Here is a 14,364-nt window from a genome sequence, read left to right as displayed (position 1 = left end):
AGGATAAACCGCTGTATATCTTGTCCCTTGGGATCGTCGAGCTAGGCCTTGGAATCATCGAGCGGGCAGACTGGGGAGGACGAGTTCTTCGCATGCACCCCAGTGTTCGAACCTCTCAAGGGTCTGTGGAAGCCCGAGTCCGACATTTGCTACATCACCCTTTCCTCTTCAAGGGAAAAACCAATGCAAGCTCAAGAAGTAGCAGCTTTCAGAAATGAAAGAATGGGATGCTCCAGTATCAGACATAACTGATGCTGGATGACAATTGACAAGTAGCATACCAAGAACGATGTCAGGATCATCATGAGCTTCATTAGCTGTGACGTGATGCACATGTCCATGTTCAGTTGGAGCTGGCTTGACACGGAACATCTTGCCTAATGGCTTACCACCACCAACAAACTTTTCAAACTGGGGTGGAGCATAACTGCCCTGAGAGCAGTCACGGGCATAGTGTCCTGGCTCTCCGCATGTGAAGGAAGTTCCGGAAGTAGGACATGGACCCACATTGGCAGGCAGTCCACCAGTAGACTTGGGTGGTGCATGATACGTCTCCAATGTATCTATAATTTTTAATTGTTGCATGCTATTATAGTATCAATCATGGATGTTTTATATGCAATTATAAGCAATTACATATCATTTTTGGGACTAACCTATTAATATAGTGCCCAGTGCCAGTTGCTATTTGTAACACCCTCGATGCGACTATATCTCCCACGTGTCGAGGCACGACTTAGAGGCATAATCGCATTGAAGGCATATGTCGCAAGTTAGGCAATCTTCACAACATCCCATGTAATATGAATAATAAAGGGGAGATAACATAGTTGGCTTACACTCGCCATGTCAATCAAGTACATAAATAACATTACATCATCCAAACACTCATGGCCCGACTACGGCGCCAAAATAAAAGAGAACCCAACATGCGACATGGTCCCATTCACCCCAACTGGGCACCACTACTGATCATCGGGAAAGGAAACATAGTAACATTGAGAGTCCTCATCGAACTCCCACTTGAGCTCAAGCACGTCTCCTGGAGCAGAATCATTAGGCCCTGCATCTGGTGTAATAGTAATCTGTGAGCCACAGGGACTCAGCAATCTCGCACCCTCGCGATCAAGACTATTTAAGCTTATAGGTAAGGCAAGGTAAATATATGTGGAGCTGCAGCAAGCGACTAGCAAGTATGGTGGCTAACTTATTCGCAAAAGAGAGCGAGAAGAGGAGGCAAAGCGCGAGCAAGAAACTAGAGAGCAACCTGCGCAAACATTACTCCAACACCGTGTCCGCTTCTCGGACTCCGCCGAGAAGAGACCATCACGGTAACGCACTCAGTTGATTCATTTTAATTAAGTTAAGGTTCAAGTTATCTACAACCGAACATTAACAAATTCCCATCTGCCCATATCCGCGGGCACGGCTTTCGAAAGTTCAATCCCTGCAGGGGAGTCCCAACTTAGCCCATGACAAGCTCTCACGGTCAATGAAGGAATAGACCTCCTCCCAAGACGTTCCGATCAGACTCGGTATCTCGGTAATTCAAGACACTTCTACAGGTTAAAACATGACTAGCAACACCGCCCGAATGTGCCGACAAATCCCAATAGGAGCTGCACATATCTCGTTCTCAGGGCACACTCATATGAGACTAGCTATGAGTAAAACCAACCTCAAGTTTCCCCGAGGTGGCCCCGCAGGCAGCTCAGTTCGGACCAACACTCAGAGGAGCACTGGCCCGGGGGGGGGGGGTTAAAATAAGATGACCCTTGTGTCTGCAGAACCCAAGGGAAAGAAAAGGCTAGGTGGCAAATGGTAAAACCAAGGTTCGGCATTGCTGGAAAAGCTTTAATCAAGGCGAACTATCAAGGGGTTCCCATTATAACCCAACCGCGTAAGGAACGCAAAATCCGGGAACATAACACCGATATGACGGAAACTAGGGCGGCAAGACTGGAACAAAACACTAGGCGAGAGGCCGAGCCTTCCACCCTTTACCAAGTATATAGATGCATTAAGATAACACGACAATATAATGATATCCCAACAAGTAAATAAATGTTCCCACAAGGAACGGCCTTCAATCTTCACCTGCAACTAGCAATGCTATAAGAGGGGCTGAGGAAAGCGGTAACATAGCCAATCAACGGTTTGCTAGGACATGGTGGGTTAGAGGTTTGACATGGCAATTTGGGAGGCTTGAAAGCAAGTGGTAGGCATCGTAGCAATGGCATAGCAAAAGAGAGAGCAGACTAGCATAGCAAAGATAGTAGTGATTTCGAGGGTATGATCATCTTGCCTGCACAGTTGTCAGAGTTGACTGGATCCTCGAAAACAAACTCAACGGGCTCCTCGTTAGCGAACTCGTCTCCCGGCTCTACCCAAACAAGACAAACAAGCAACAAGGGCACAATCAACCACGTGCAAACTCAAACAACACAATGCAAAGATGATATGCTATGCGGGATGCAAAATGCAAGATATGACAGGAAATGCACGAACCTGGCCTCAACTTGGAAATCCAAGTGTGTCACTGGAAAGATGAGACGAAATCGCTTGAAAGCGATATAAAGAACGCCGGAATCGGAGTTATGGTTTGGAAATGGCAAGCGATTCAAATATGACACCGGTCTGCGATTTACAGCAAGTAGCCAACTAAATGCAATGAGATGAACATGCTACATCAACCAAACATGACAACAAAATACATGGCAGGGATGCATTCAAGATTCTTAACAAAAGTCTAGCACTGAGCTACGGCCAATTCATCCATTAACAGGTTCAAACAAGCATGGCAAAAATGCATATGGCAAACATATCTCAGACTTAGTGAAATTAACACTTGTCTGGAATTTCAGATCAGGTAGCCCTCTTCGGAGCAACAAAACTACATGCTACAGGACCTGATCATGGCAAAGTAAAGCATGGCATGGAGCTACTCAAAGAGCTTAACAAAAGTCCCTTAGTGACCTTGAGCCAAAAGGGATCAGAAAATACAATTGCAAGCATGTGAACATAGCAAAAACATAATCAGTTTTCAGACTTTGTGAAAAACTGACACATGCTGAAATATAACTCAAGTAGGCATGTTCACGAGCTCGATGCACTCACTACGGTGCAAGTCATGGCAAGACAAGCATACATCCGTTAAGAAGGCACAAAATGCAAGCTAGACATGGCAAGAACAATAGCATAGCATGCACGGATCAACTAAAACATCATCGGCAAAATTGCAAACAAGTTGACAATCTGCCCAGATTCATGAAGTAGCAAAAGTAGAGCTCGATTGACTCAAGCTAGGTTGCTCCATAATTGTAAACAAAGACATGGATGGATAGAGCACTACAATATTAACAAAACATCCTTACTGATCATCCTCAAAAGAGGCACGGATCACTAGGAAACAACATGAACATATGGCATCAAGAGATAAACAGCTCCAGGACTTAGTGGAATTGCTAAGTCCTTGAAAACAGAATTAGCAAGTGCACCACTTTGCAAGCTTGCACAAGTCACCAAACACATCACAAAAATACATGGTTTGCACCTTTGGAAAGATGACAAAACCCTTAACAAAACACATGTAGAGCATCAGGGCATATCATGCACACATTAATCATGGCAAAAATGACAAAAACCTAAACGGATTAGCAGATCTGACAATTATCTCAAGTAGCCCTCTTCTAACGGCATTTCGGGCATCAAGACGAACTCAAATGAAAATGATGCAATGGAACGAAATTATGTACTCTCTGAGATGAACGTTTCGATATGCTATATGCGTGAATCGGAGCTACAGATGCAAAGTTACGGAGCTACGAACAAGAGCACTTGAAACGGAAAATATCAGGGACTTAGTAGATTTTCGACCTCCGATCTAGGGTTTGCACGCGGATCGAGGAGTTCGCCGGATCTTCGCCGGAATAGTGCTCGGGGTCGCCGGAGAAGTCGGGGAAGCGAGGGCCGGCCGGATCTCGCCGGATCCGGGCCGGGCGGCGGCGCGCGACGAGGTGGCGGCGCGGTTGAGGCCCGTGCGGCGGCCGGAGGCGGGGGGCCGGCGAGGAGCTGCGGCGGGGCGGCGATGGCGGCTCGGTGGCCGGAGCACAGGGAGGAGAGGAGAAGGGCGCGGGCGCGCGGCGGCGGAGGGAGTGGGCCGCGGGGGCCCAACGCGGGCTGCCCGGGCCGGCGGCGGGGGCGGTGCGGCGGCGCCACGTGGCGGGCGCCTATTGGCCCGGGGCGGCGGCGGCGGAGCGTCCGGACATGTCCGGCCCGACAGTTTTCGTCCGGCGGCGCGAGGGGTTGGATCTAGGGTTTGGAGAAGTGGGGATCCGGATTTCGGGGAAGGGGTCTAGTTTTATAGGTAGAGGGAGCTAGGAGAGTCCAAATGAGGTGCGGTTTTCGGCCACGCGATCGTGATCGAACGCTCTAGATGATGCAGCAGAGTTAGGTGGGTTTTGGGCAAAATTGGAGGGGTGTTGGGCTGCAACACACACGAGGCCTTTTCGGTCCCTCGGTTAACCGTTGGAGTATCAGACGAAGTCCAAATGATACGGAACTTGACAGGCGGTCTACCGGTAGTAAACCAAGGCCGCTTGGCAAGTCTCGGTCCAATCCAGAAATGTTTAATCCCCACACACGAAAGAAAGCTAGAAATGACCACCGGAGGAGAACGAAGCGCCGGAATGCAAAACGGACAACGGGGAAAATGCTCGAATGCATGAGATGAACACGTATGCAAATGCAATGCACATGATGACATGATAAGAGATGCATGACAACGACAAAAACACACGGAGACAAAACCCGAACCCGAGGAAATAAATATAACTTAATGCCGGAAACGGCAATAGTTGGAGTACAAATTGGGAAAGTTACATCCGGGGTGTTACACTGTTTTTTTTGCCTATATAAGGTTTTTCAGAATATTAGTACCAAACGAAGTCCAAATGCCACAAAGCTTTTTGGAGATTTATTTGGACAAAAAAGACACTAGAAGTTCAGGAGAGGGCTAGAAGACGAAGGAGGTGGTCATGAGCCACCAGGGCGCGCCCAGGGGGTAGGAGCACCCTACTGCCTCATGGGCCCACCTTTGCTCCGTTTGACCTAATTCCACCAATATAAATTCCCTAAAATCAGGAAACCAACAAAGAGCCACCTGAAACACTTGTTTTGCTGCTGCTAGTTCTTGTTCTTGGGAGATCCCATCTAGAGGCCTTGTCCGACACTGATAGGAACCGGGTCCCTACCAGGACGAGCTCTCAGGTTGTAGGGGTGGAAGGAGGGTTGGCATGGAGGAAGGCGAGGACGGCGGCGCTGGGGTGCCGTCAGCGCACACACGAGAGAGAGGACGTGGGGGTGGCTAGGGTTAGTTCTCCTGGCCCTTCACGAAGACGAGCAAATATGATTGCTTTTGCTTCATCCCAAAATGGCTCCTTACATGAGTTTATATAATCCTCCTAATAAGATAATTGGGCTAAGCCCCTAACACGATAAGATAACTTGGGCTGGGCCCCTAACTGCCTGTGCAATGAGGCCTCCTCCAGCTATAGTGTATGCCAGTCATAACATCTCTTCCTACCTGCGCAAACAGCTCATCCTTGACCTAAAAGTCAGGAAAGTGCTTGCGGAACTCGTCGAGGTGCTGCCAAGTGGCGTCCTCCTCTGGAAGTCCCTGCCACTGAATCAACAAGCGCCACGCACCCTGGCTGTGCTGGGCCTTCAAAACCTTCTCTGGACCGGGAAGTAGACGGCCCTCGAAGGTCGGAGATCATCCGGCGTGGCCACTGGTGGCTCGCTGCGGAAAGGCTTCAACATGCCCACATGGAAAACGTCATGGATGCGAGCGCCCGGTGGCAGCTCAAGGCGGTAGGCGACGTTGCCGATGCGCTCCAACACCGGAAATGGCCCAGCATAGCAGGGACCCAGCTTGCGCTTTGCGTGCGGGTCCAGTGACTGCGTAGAGCGGTGGAGTAGGCGCAGCCACACCCAGTCGCCAACAGCGAACTCCGCCTCATGGTGGTGGGCATCGTAGTACTTCTTGGACAGCTGCTGGGCCTAGAGGATACGCTGGCGCACCTCAGCAAGGATCTCATCCCTGCCACGGAGAAGCTTCGGTCTGAGCCGTCTCAGGCTGGAACGACAAGATGGGCAGCGGAGGATGACCGTAGACCACCTCGAAGGGCGTGGCATGCAGGGCAGAGTGGTAGGAGGTGTTGTAGCAATACTCCGCCCAAGAGAGCTAGTTGACCCATGCACGGGGGCGATTACCTGTCACACAACGTAAGTACATGGCAATCACCTTGTCGACCACCTCGGATTGGCCGTCCATCTGGGGGTGGAAAGCCGTACTGAGGCGGAGCTTCACGCCGGCCATCAGAAACAGATCGCACCAGACATGTCTCGTGAACACCGGATCACGGTCGATGACGATCGAGGAAGGAAACCCATGGAGGCGGATGATGCTGTCGAAGAAGGCCCACGCGACGGAGGTGGCGGTGTAGGGATGGCCTAGCACGATGAAGTGCGTGTACTTAGAGAAGCGGTCGACCACCGTAAGGATGACGAACATGCCGCCCACCTTGGGAAGGCCCTCGATGAAGTCCATGGAGATGTCGGCCCAGACCTGAGAGCGCACCTCAAGGGGCTGTAGCAGCCCCGCCGGCTACAGTGTCTCCGTCTTGTTGCACTGGCACGTCACGCAAGATCGCACCCAGTCCCGCACCAGCGCGCGATCGTCGGGGATGTAGAAATCTGCTCAAAGACGATGGAGGGTCTTCTGCACGCCCTTGTGGCCGGCCAAGTGGGCCAGAAGCAGGGCCTGGTGACGGAGGTCACCGTGATCCGGCATGAAGAGTTGGCGCCCCTGCAGGAGCAGACCGTCGGCCAGCCGCCACGGTTCCTCCAGGTCGCCATCCACGAGGCACTGACGGTGGAGCTGCGCGTCCGTGGCGCTAGCGGTAACTCGGCGGATGTAGTTGATGAAGGCGAAGGAGGGTCCCGACAGGATGCAAAGGGCCGCCCCGCGAAGTCAATGGCGTCCATGTCAAGGTCGGTGTCCCAGTGGGACAGTGCATCCGCCACGATGTTGAGGCGACCCGGACGGTACTCAACGGTGATGTCGAACCCGAAGAGCTTGTTGATCCACTGTTGCTGCGGCATGGTGAATTGGCGCGGGTCCAGCAAAAAAGTTGAGGCTGTAGTGGTCCGTGCGGATATAGAACGACCACCCCCATATATACGGCCGCCAGTGGTGCATCTCCCACACCAATCTGAGAAGCTCCCGCTCATAAGCCGCGAGCTTGTGGTGGTACACGGTGAAGGGCCTGCTGAAGAACACAAGTGGCCAGTCGTACTCATGTAGGATCGGGGCAAACCCCATGCAAGTGGCCGTCCGCCTTGTGAATGAGGAGAACCGGCGCCGAGAACGGTAAAGTCAAGATCCGGATGATGCCCAGGGTAAGCATGACTGCGCACTGCCGCTCTAGCTTGTCCTTCTGCAGTTGGGGGTAGTGGTATGGACGGACCGCCACGGGAGTTGTGCTAAAGAGCACGTGGATGTGATGGTTGTAGACCCGGGCTAGTGGGAGGCCCTGGGGCTTGTCGAAGAGGTCGCTGTGCTGCTGCAAGAGACGAGCCAACAGGGGCTGCTCGGGCTCGGCTGCGGCCGCCGGCAGCTATGGGTGGGGCACTGCTGATGAAGGGCCACCCACGCTCTCCCACAGGACGCGGTGACCCAGGCGCCAAAAGACGATCGTCATGGCGTCGAAGTCCTAGAGGATGGGACCCAGAGTTCGCAAAAAGTAGACGCCGAGGATGAAGTCGAAGCAGCCCAAGTCGATACTGACACACGTGATGGTGAAGTGCTTGTCGCCGATATTAATGGGGACATGCTGCGCAATCCCATGACAGTGGAGGCGATCACCATTAGCGACGTCGACCTAGAGTTGCTCCCCACTCGTCGGCTAGAGCGCCAGGCGGTGCATGGTCGACCCGGGCAGAAAGTTATGGATGGAGCCCGTATCGAACAGAGCCAGGAGGTGCTCGTCGTGGATCGTCACCAGAAGCAGCAAAGTCTTTTCCACTCATATACCCGCTAATGCATGGAGGGAGACCATGAGTGCAGTCGCAGGAGCAGGGGCCGGCGTGACATCCGCGGCCACTGGGGCGGGTAGGGCGTCGATACCCTCGGCGGTGTCCTGCTCGACGTGGTCCATAGCCTCCAAGTAGAAGAGACGCAGGCAGACGTGGCCCGACATGTAGGGAACGTCGCAGTTGTAGCATAGCCCCTGACGACGATGCTCGAGCTGTTCATTCAGTGTGAGCTGACGGAAAGGGTGTGGCACAGCCGGAGCATTGGGCGCCGCGGGAGCCTGGGTAGCATGCCCCTGCGCTGGTGGCGTCAGTGGCGGCCGAGGAGGCTGGTGGGCGCCCCGGGACGGTAGTGCCTGCTGCATGGCCACCGCGCGTTGCTCGAAGGCGGGGCGTAATACATGGCCGCCTGGAGGTCCTGTGGCCCGCGCATCTCCACGTCCACGCAGATATGATCCGGCAGCCCACCAACAAACAGCTCAGCCCACTAACGAGCCGTGCCACCGGGATCGTGGCAAGCCAGGGCCTGTAAGCAGCTGACGAAGTCTTGCACCCTGGAAGTGAAAGGCAAACGCCCAAGCTCTACTAGGCGGCTCCCGCAGATATGTGGCCCGAACCGTAAGAGGCATAGCTCATGAAAACGCTCCCATGGACGCATGCCACCCTCGTCCTATTCGAGGGCATAATACCATGTCTGCGCTGCGCCCCAGAGGTGATAGGAGGCGAGCCAGGTGCGCTCGGATGCTAGCATGCGGTGTCCCCTGAAAAACTGGTCACACTAATTAAGCCAATTCAGGGGGTCCTCGGTGCTGTCGTAGGTGACGAACTCGAGCTTGGAGAAGTGCGGCGTGTGGCTGTGGCCGACGGGGGGTACGCCTCGTCGTTGCGGAGCAACGAGGATGATGGCACCGAGTAGGTGCGCATCAAGGGCCCACCATGGAATAGGGGCCCGTCGATGCTGTCGTAGTGGCCGGCGGAGCTGTAGGGACGCCGAACTGCAGGGGCGGCATTGGCGGAGACGGGATGTGCGGCTGATCCGGGGCCATCGTGTAGACTGGTGGTGACGTCCCGGCTAGCCAGGCCGGTAACGGAGACAGCGAAGGGGGAAACCACACCTGTTGGATGGGTAGCCCGAGCGCTGTCGTTGGCAGGGCCAGCCCAGAGGTGGCTGGTGGCGGCGGCATCTGCAGCTGCTGTGTCAGCGACAAGGAGGGGGCGGCGGACATCGTCGGGGGTGGCGCCTGCCACGGTAGCTGCGGCGACCCCATGATGGTGGCGACAGGAGCTGCCGGTTGTGGCCCATAGGGCCCCACCAGGAAGAGGCAAATGCCCTGGACTGTGTGGGTGAGGTCCCGAAGCACCGTGGACATCTCCTCTGGGGTGAGGACCGCAGGGGGCGTCCCGACGGCGGAGGAGACCGGTCCGGTCAGGAGCGGGATGCTGCCCGCGGTGGTCATCGGTGACGAGGAGGCGATTGGGAGCGGGAGGATGGTGGTGGGCGGAGGAGCGGACATGATCGAGCCCGAGACAATGTAACGCCCATGATGCGGCTATATCTCCCACATGTCGAGGCATGACTTAGAGGCATAACCGCATTGTGGTTTTGTCGCAAGAGGGGTCACCTTCACACAATCCCATGTAATGAACAAGAAAGGGATAATAGAGTTGGCTTACAATTGCCACTTCACACAATACTTAAATAATTCATACATCATCCAAAATACACACATGGACCGACTAAGGTCAAAACCAAATAAAAGGAAGATAAACCCCAAATGCTAGATCCCCGATCATCCCAACTGGGCTCCACTATTGATCAACAAGAAACGAAACATAGTAACGACCAAGGTCCTCGTCGAACTCCGACTTGAGTTCGGTAGCATCAGCTGCACTGGTATCATCGGCACCTGCAACTGTTTTGGTAGTATATGTGAGACACAAGGACTCAACAATCTCAAAACCCGCGAGATCAAGACTATTTAAGCTTATGGGTAAGATAAGGTAATGATGTGGAGTTGCAGCAAGCACTAAGCAAATATGGTGGCTAACATACGCTTATAAGAGTAAGAACAGAAGCTACGTGACGGTCGTGAAGCTAAAAGTGATCAAGAAGTGATCCTGAAACTACTTACGTTCAAACATAACTCAAACCGTGTTCACTTCCCGGAGTCCGCCGAAAACAGACCATCATGGCTACACACGCGGTTGATTCATTTTAATTAAGTCAAGTATCAATTTCTCTACAACCGGATATTATCAAATTCCCATCTGCCACATAACCGTGGGCACGACTCTCGAAAGTTTAAACCCTACAGGGGTGTCCCAACTTAGCCCATGACGAGCTCACGATCCACAGAGACAATCCTCCATTGCGGGACACCCGATCAGGCTCGGAATCCCAGTGCACAAGACATTTCGACAATGGTAAAACTAAACCAGCAAGACTGCCCGACTGTGCCGACAAATCCCGATAGAAGCTACACATATCTTGTTCTCAGGGCACACTGGATAGGTCAAGCTATGAGTAAAACCAGCCCTCAAGTTTCCTCGAGGTGGCCCCGCAGGCTGCCCGTTTCAGACCAACACTCAGAGGAGCACTGGCCCGGGGGGTGAGGGTTAAAATAAAGATGACCCTCAGGTTTGCAACCCCAAGGGAAAGTTATAGGTTATTAGGAAAATGTAAAACCAAGGTCGGGCCTTGCTGGAGGAGTTTTATTCAAAGCGAACTGTCAAGGGGTCCCATAACCCCAACCACGCAAGGAATGCAAGATCAAGGAAAATAACACCAGTATGACGGAAACTAAGGCGACTAGAGTGGAACAAAACACCAGGCATAAGGCCAAACCTTCCACCCTTTACCAAGTATATAGATGCCTTAATTAAAATAAGAGATAAAGTGATATCCCAACATATACATGTTCCAACATGGAACAACCTGCAAGGCACCTGCAACTAGCAACGCTATAAGAGGGGCTGAGCAAAAGCAGTAACATAGCCAAACAACGGTTTGCTAGGAAGGTGGGTTAGAGGCTTGACATGGCAATATGGGAGACATGATATAACAAGTGGTAGGTAGCATGACATAGCGATAGAATGAACAACTAGCAAGGAAATATAGAAGTGATATCGAGGATAATGGTCATCTTGCCTGAAATCCCGCAAGGAAGAAGAACGAGTCCATGAAGAAGACAAACGGACGTAGTCGAATGAAATCTCACAACTCCAGAAGGAAACCGAAGCTAATGGGAGAAGCAAACATGAAAGAAGCAAACAACATGGTAAACCAACAAGCATAGGCATGGCATGATGCACAACCAAGTATGATGCATGTTCGGTTTAATGAGGCATGGCATGGCAAAGTGCACAAACAACACTACAAGTTAAGTGGAGATCAATATGTAACGAGTTGAAAAAATAATGCATGGACAACTGCCGCCAACTCAAGGGTGTGAGTGGGGTAGTTCCTTTCGTTGGGCTTCAACTGGCGAGAGGTATAATGTTAGAGTAATGGGCCACGGGTCGGCTAACCCGAGGCCCAAAAACTTTCAAGACATCCGGGCTAACTGCGCCCCTCGAGACGCCAGATGGAGAGCCGCCTTCTGGAGGACGGCTGAAGGAACAGTCGGCTGCCCACATGCAGCCGAGTCCTAGAGGCGAGGTCAAGACCGGCCGACTCCCGTCTGGCGGCTTCCAGAGAAGCCGGCCACGGGGAGTCGGCCCACGGCACCAACAAAGCCCATGCCCTCATCGGGGGGGATGGGACGGGGAGTGGCAACAGTGAAGCCCACTCCCTCCCCTTTTCCAGGAGATGGCTAGGCCACAGTGCGCTATACCAACGGAGATCTCTGTCTGGGGCGGCACTGTGGCCATGCCATCCCTTACATCAACAACAGTGGGCGGAGTCCTGTGCCCACGACGACCTGTCAGTACGGTCCACGGACGACGGGCCTTACAGGTCAATGAGAGTCCAGAAGGCGGCAAGAGTGCCACCAGTCGGACCCGTAGGTACCCGGCCCCGGGAGTCGGCCTACCCCTCCCACGGGTTCCCCGCGCCATTAACGAGACAAGACAAGGAGTGGCTATAGTGATCACCCGCTAGACGGCGGGGCTATAGCCACGACCCAATGACCAAGCCTGTGTCATTAGAAGCATAGCTACAGTAATCGGCAGCCGGCAAGACCCGCAAGCTGCGGTTACGGCCTGTCGGCTCCGTACCAGACCATTCGACGGGGCCCACCAGTCGGCGGAAGGGCCGGCAGGCGAAGAGACTGACGGCTGGGCCCTACGCCTAGTCAGTTTACCATTGTACCCCTGGGGGGTAGGCCTATATAAACCCCACAGGGCACCCATGCAAAGGGTCCCAACCCATTAGAACTAGACCAGATCATAGAGGGAGGAGAGAGCTAGCCCTGCCTTCTGCTACCTTCAGCATATAGCTCGAGGAGTGCCCTTGTATTCACTTTGCCTTAGTGATCATGCGGAGACCCCGCAGAGCAGGACTAGGGGTGTTATCTCCTAGGAGAGCCCCGAACCTGGGTAAAGTACGCCGACGTTCGTTTCTATGCCTCATCTCGTTTCCGGGCACCGGCGACGTTCTACTCGCTCCCACCATGATAAGCCATCCATTGGCATATGTCGCACCCAACCCCCGACATTTGGCACCCACCGTGGGGCGAGGTGCACCGTCGCCCGGAGATTTGTTCTGGATGGGAACCCTTTTCCTCCCTCGTGAGCGCAGCCAGCCCGGCACGCCAGACGGAGTCTGCGCCGACGCACTGCATGGCGCTGAAATCGCCTGCACGGCCAGTTGCCTCGCCGACCTTGTCGGTGAGGTCCACCTCTCCGATGAGCCCGCATCCGACACAGGCACAGGCGGCCCCGAGAGCCTCCTCGCGGGCCTCCTCGATCAACTCCACGTCGCCAGCGAGCCAGCTGGGGACCTGGAGTCCGTAGGCTACACCGATCCAATGTTGGTCGACTCCGACACCGCGTCGCTTGACACGTTCCCGACAAACATGGTGGTCTACGACGAGCCGCTCCCTTGCGTGGAGAGCGGCGGAAGCACTGTCATGGAAGGGCTAGTCATTGATCACGGCGAGCAAACCGGTGAGGGTGATTATGACCCGCTCAACGCGGCGCTGCAAGACCTGGCAGCGCCCATTCCCGAAGACGCCGATGCCGAGACACTGGAGGCACGCCGCCTTCAGCTAGTCAAAGGCACTAAGAAGCTGGCCAGCATGAGATGCCTATCAGAGGTCTACCAGCACGAGATGGACCGCGATGTGGGCGGCACGCCGACTCCAGCTGGGCCTAGCCGCCTTGCCACGATCCAGAAGCGCGGCGTGGCCATCGCCAACCTGTTCGGGGCAAATCGCCCCATATACGCCACGCCTGCGGAGAACATCCGAGCTGCCCAGGCGGCGGTGGACGAGCTAGACAAATTCGAGGGCGAAGAACATCGCTTGATGACGGAGCGCGTCCAGCGACTCCTTGACACAGCTGCAGAGCAGAACGAGGCTGGCTGCCGCACTGATGCGCCGCACCTTCGTGGGCCCAGCCCGTCCTCCAATTCCTGGTGAACAAAGAGCTGCGAACTGATGAGATCTTAGCTTGACAAGTGCAACGCCGGGCGGCAGCCTACACCATAGTCAACAAAGAGCTTGTAAGGCGCAGTGTCACTTGTGTCTACCAGCGCTGCGTGGAGCCGGATCAAGGCCAAGCAATTCTCAAGGACATCCATCAAGGCGAGTGTGGCCACCACGCGGCTTCAAGAGCACTCGTCGCCAAAGCCTTCTGCCATGGTTTCTTCTGGCCGACTGCTCTTGAAGACACCAAGGCCTTGATCCAAAATTGCAAAGGCTGCCAGAAGTTCTGCTCCAAGCCACATCAGCCGACTTCTGCACTCAAGACTATTCCCATTGCCTGGCCCTTTGCTGTTTGGGGCCTGGAGATGGTGGGACCATTCAAGACGGCACGAGGCGGCTTGACTCACTTACTTGTCGCAGTGGACAAGTTCACCAAGTGGATAGAAGCAAAACCAATCAAGAAGTTAAATGGTCCGACTGCTGTGACCTTCATCTCCGACATCACAATTCGGTACGGCATACCGCACAACATCATCACCGACAATGGCACAAACTTTGCCAAAGGTGCCTTGGCCCGTTTCTGCGTGACGCAGGGCATCCGACTGGACTTAGCGTTCGTTGCCCATCCGTAGTCCAACGGCCAGGTAGAGCGAGCAAACGGCCTCATCCTGTCCGGCATCAAGCC

The 14,364-nt window shown here is 54.0% G+C and overlaps 1 pseudogene; it reads right to left on the bottom strand.

Moving 5' to 3' along the window:
- Positions 1-8,087: 8,087 nt before the first annotated feature.
- LOC147975368 (uncharacterized) lies at positions 8,088-11,964 on the bottom strand (annotated as a pseudogene).
- Between the last annotated feature and the right edge of the window lie 2,400 nt (positions 11,965-14,364).

This window comes from Triticum urartu, chromosome 4A, assembly GCF_056163025.1.
Source record: "Triticum urartu cultivar PI428250 chromosome 4A, HENAU_Tu73, whole genome shotgun sequence".
In the NCBI taxonomy this organism is placed as follows: Eukaryota; Viridiplantae; Streptophyta; class Magnoliopsida; order Poales; family Poaceae; genus Triticum; species Triticum urartu.
Note: the sequence above shows the minus strand (reverse complement) of the source record. Positions and strands in the feature narration are given on the sequence as shown.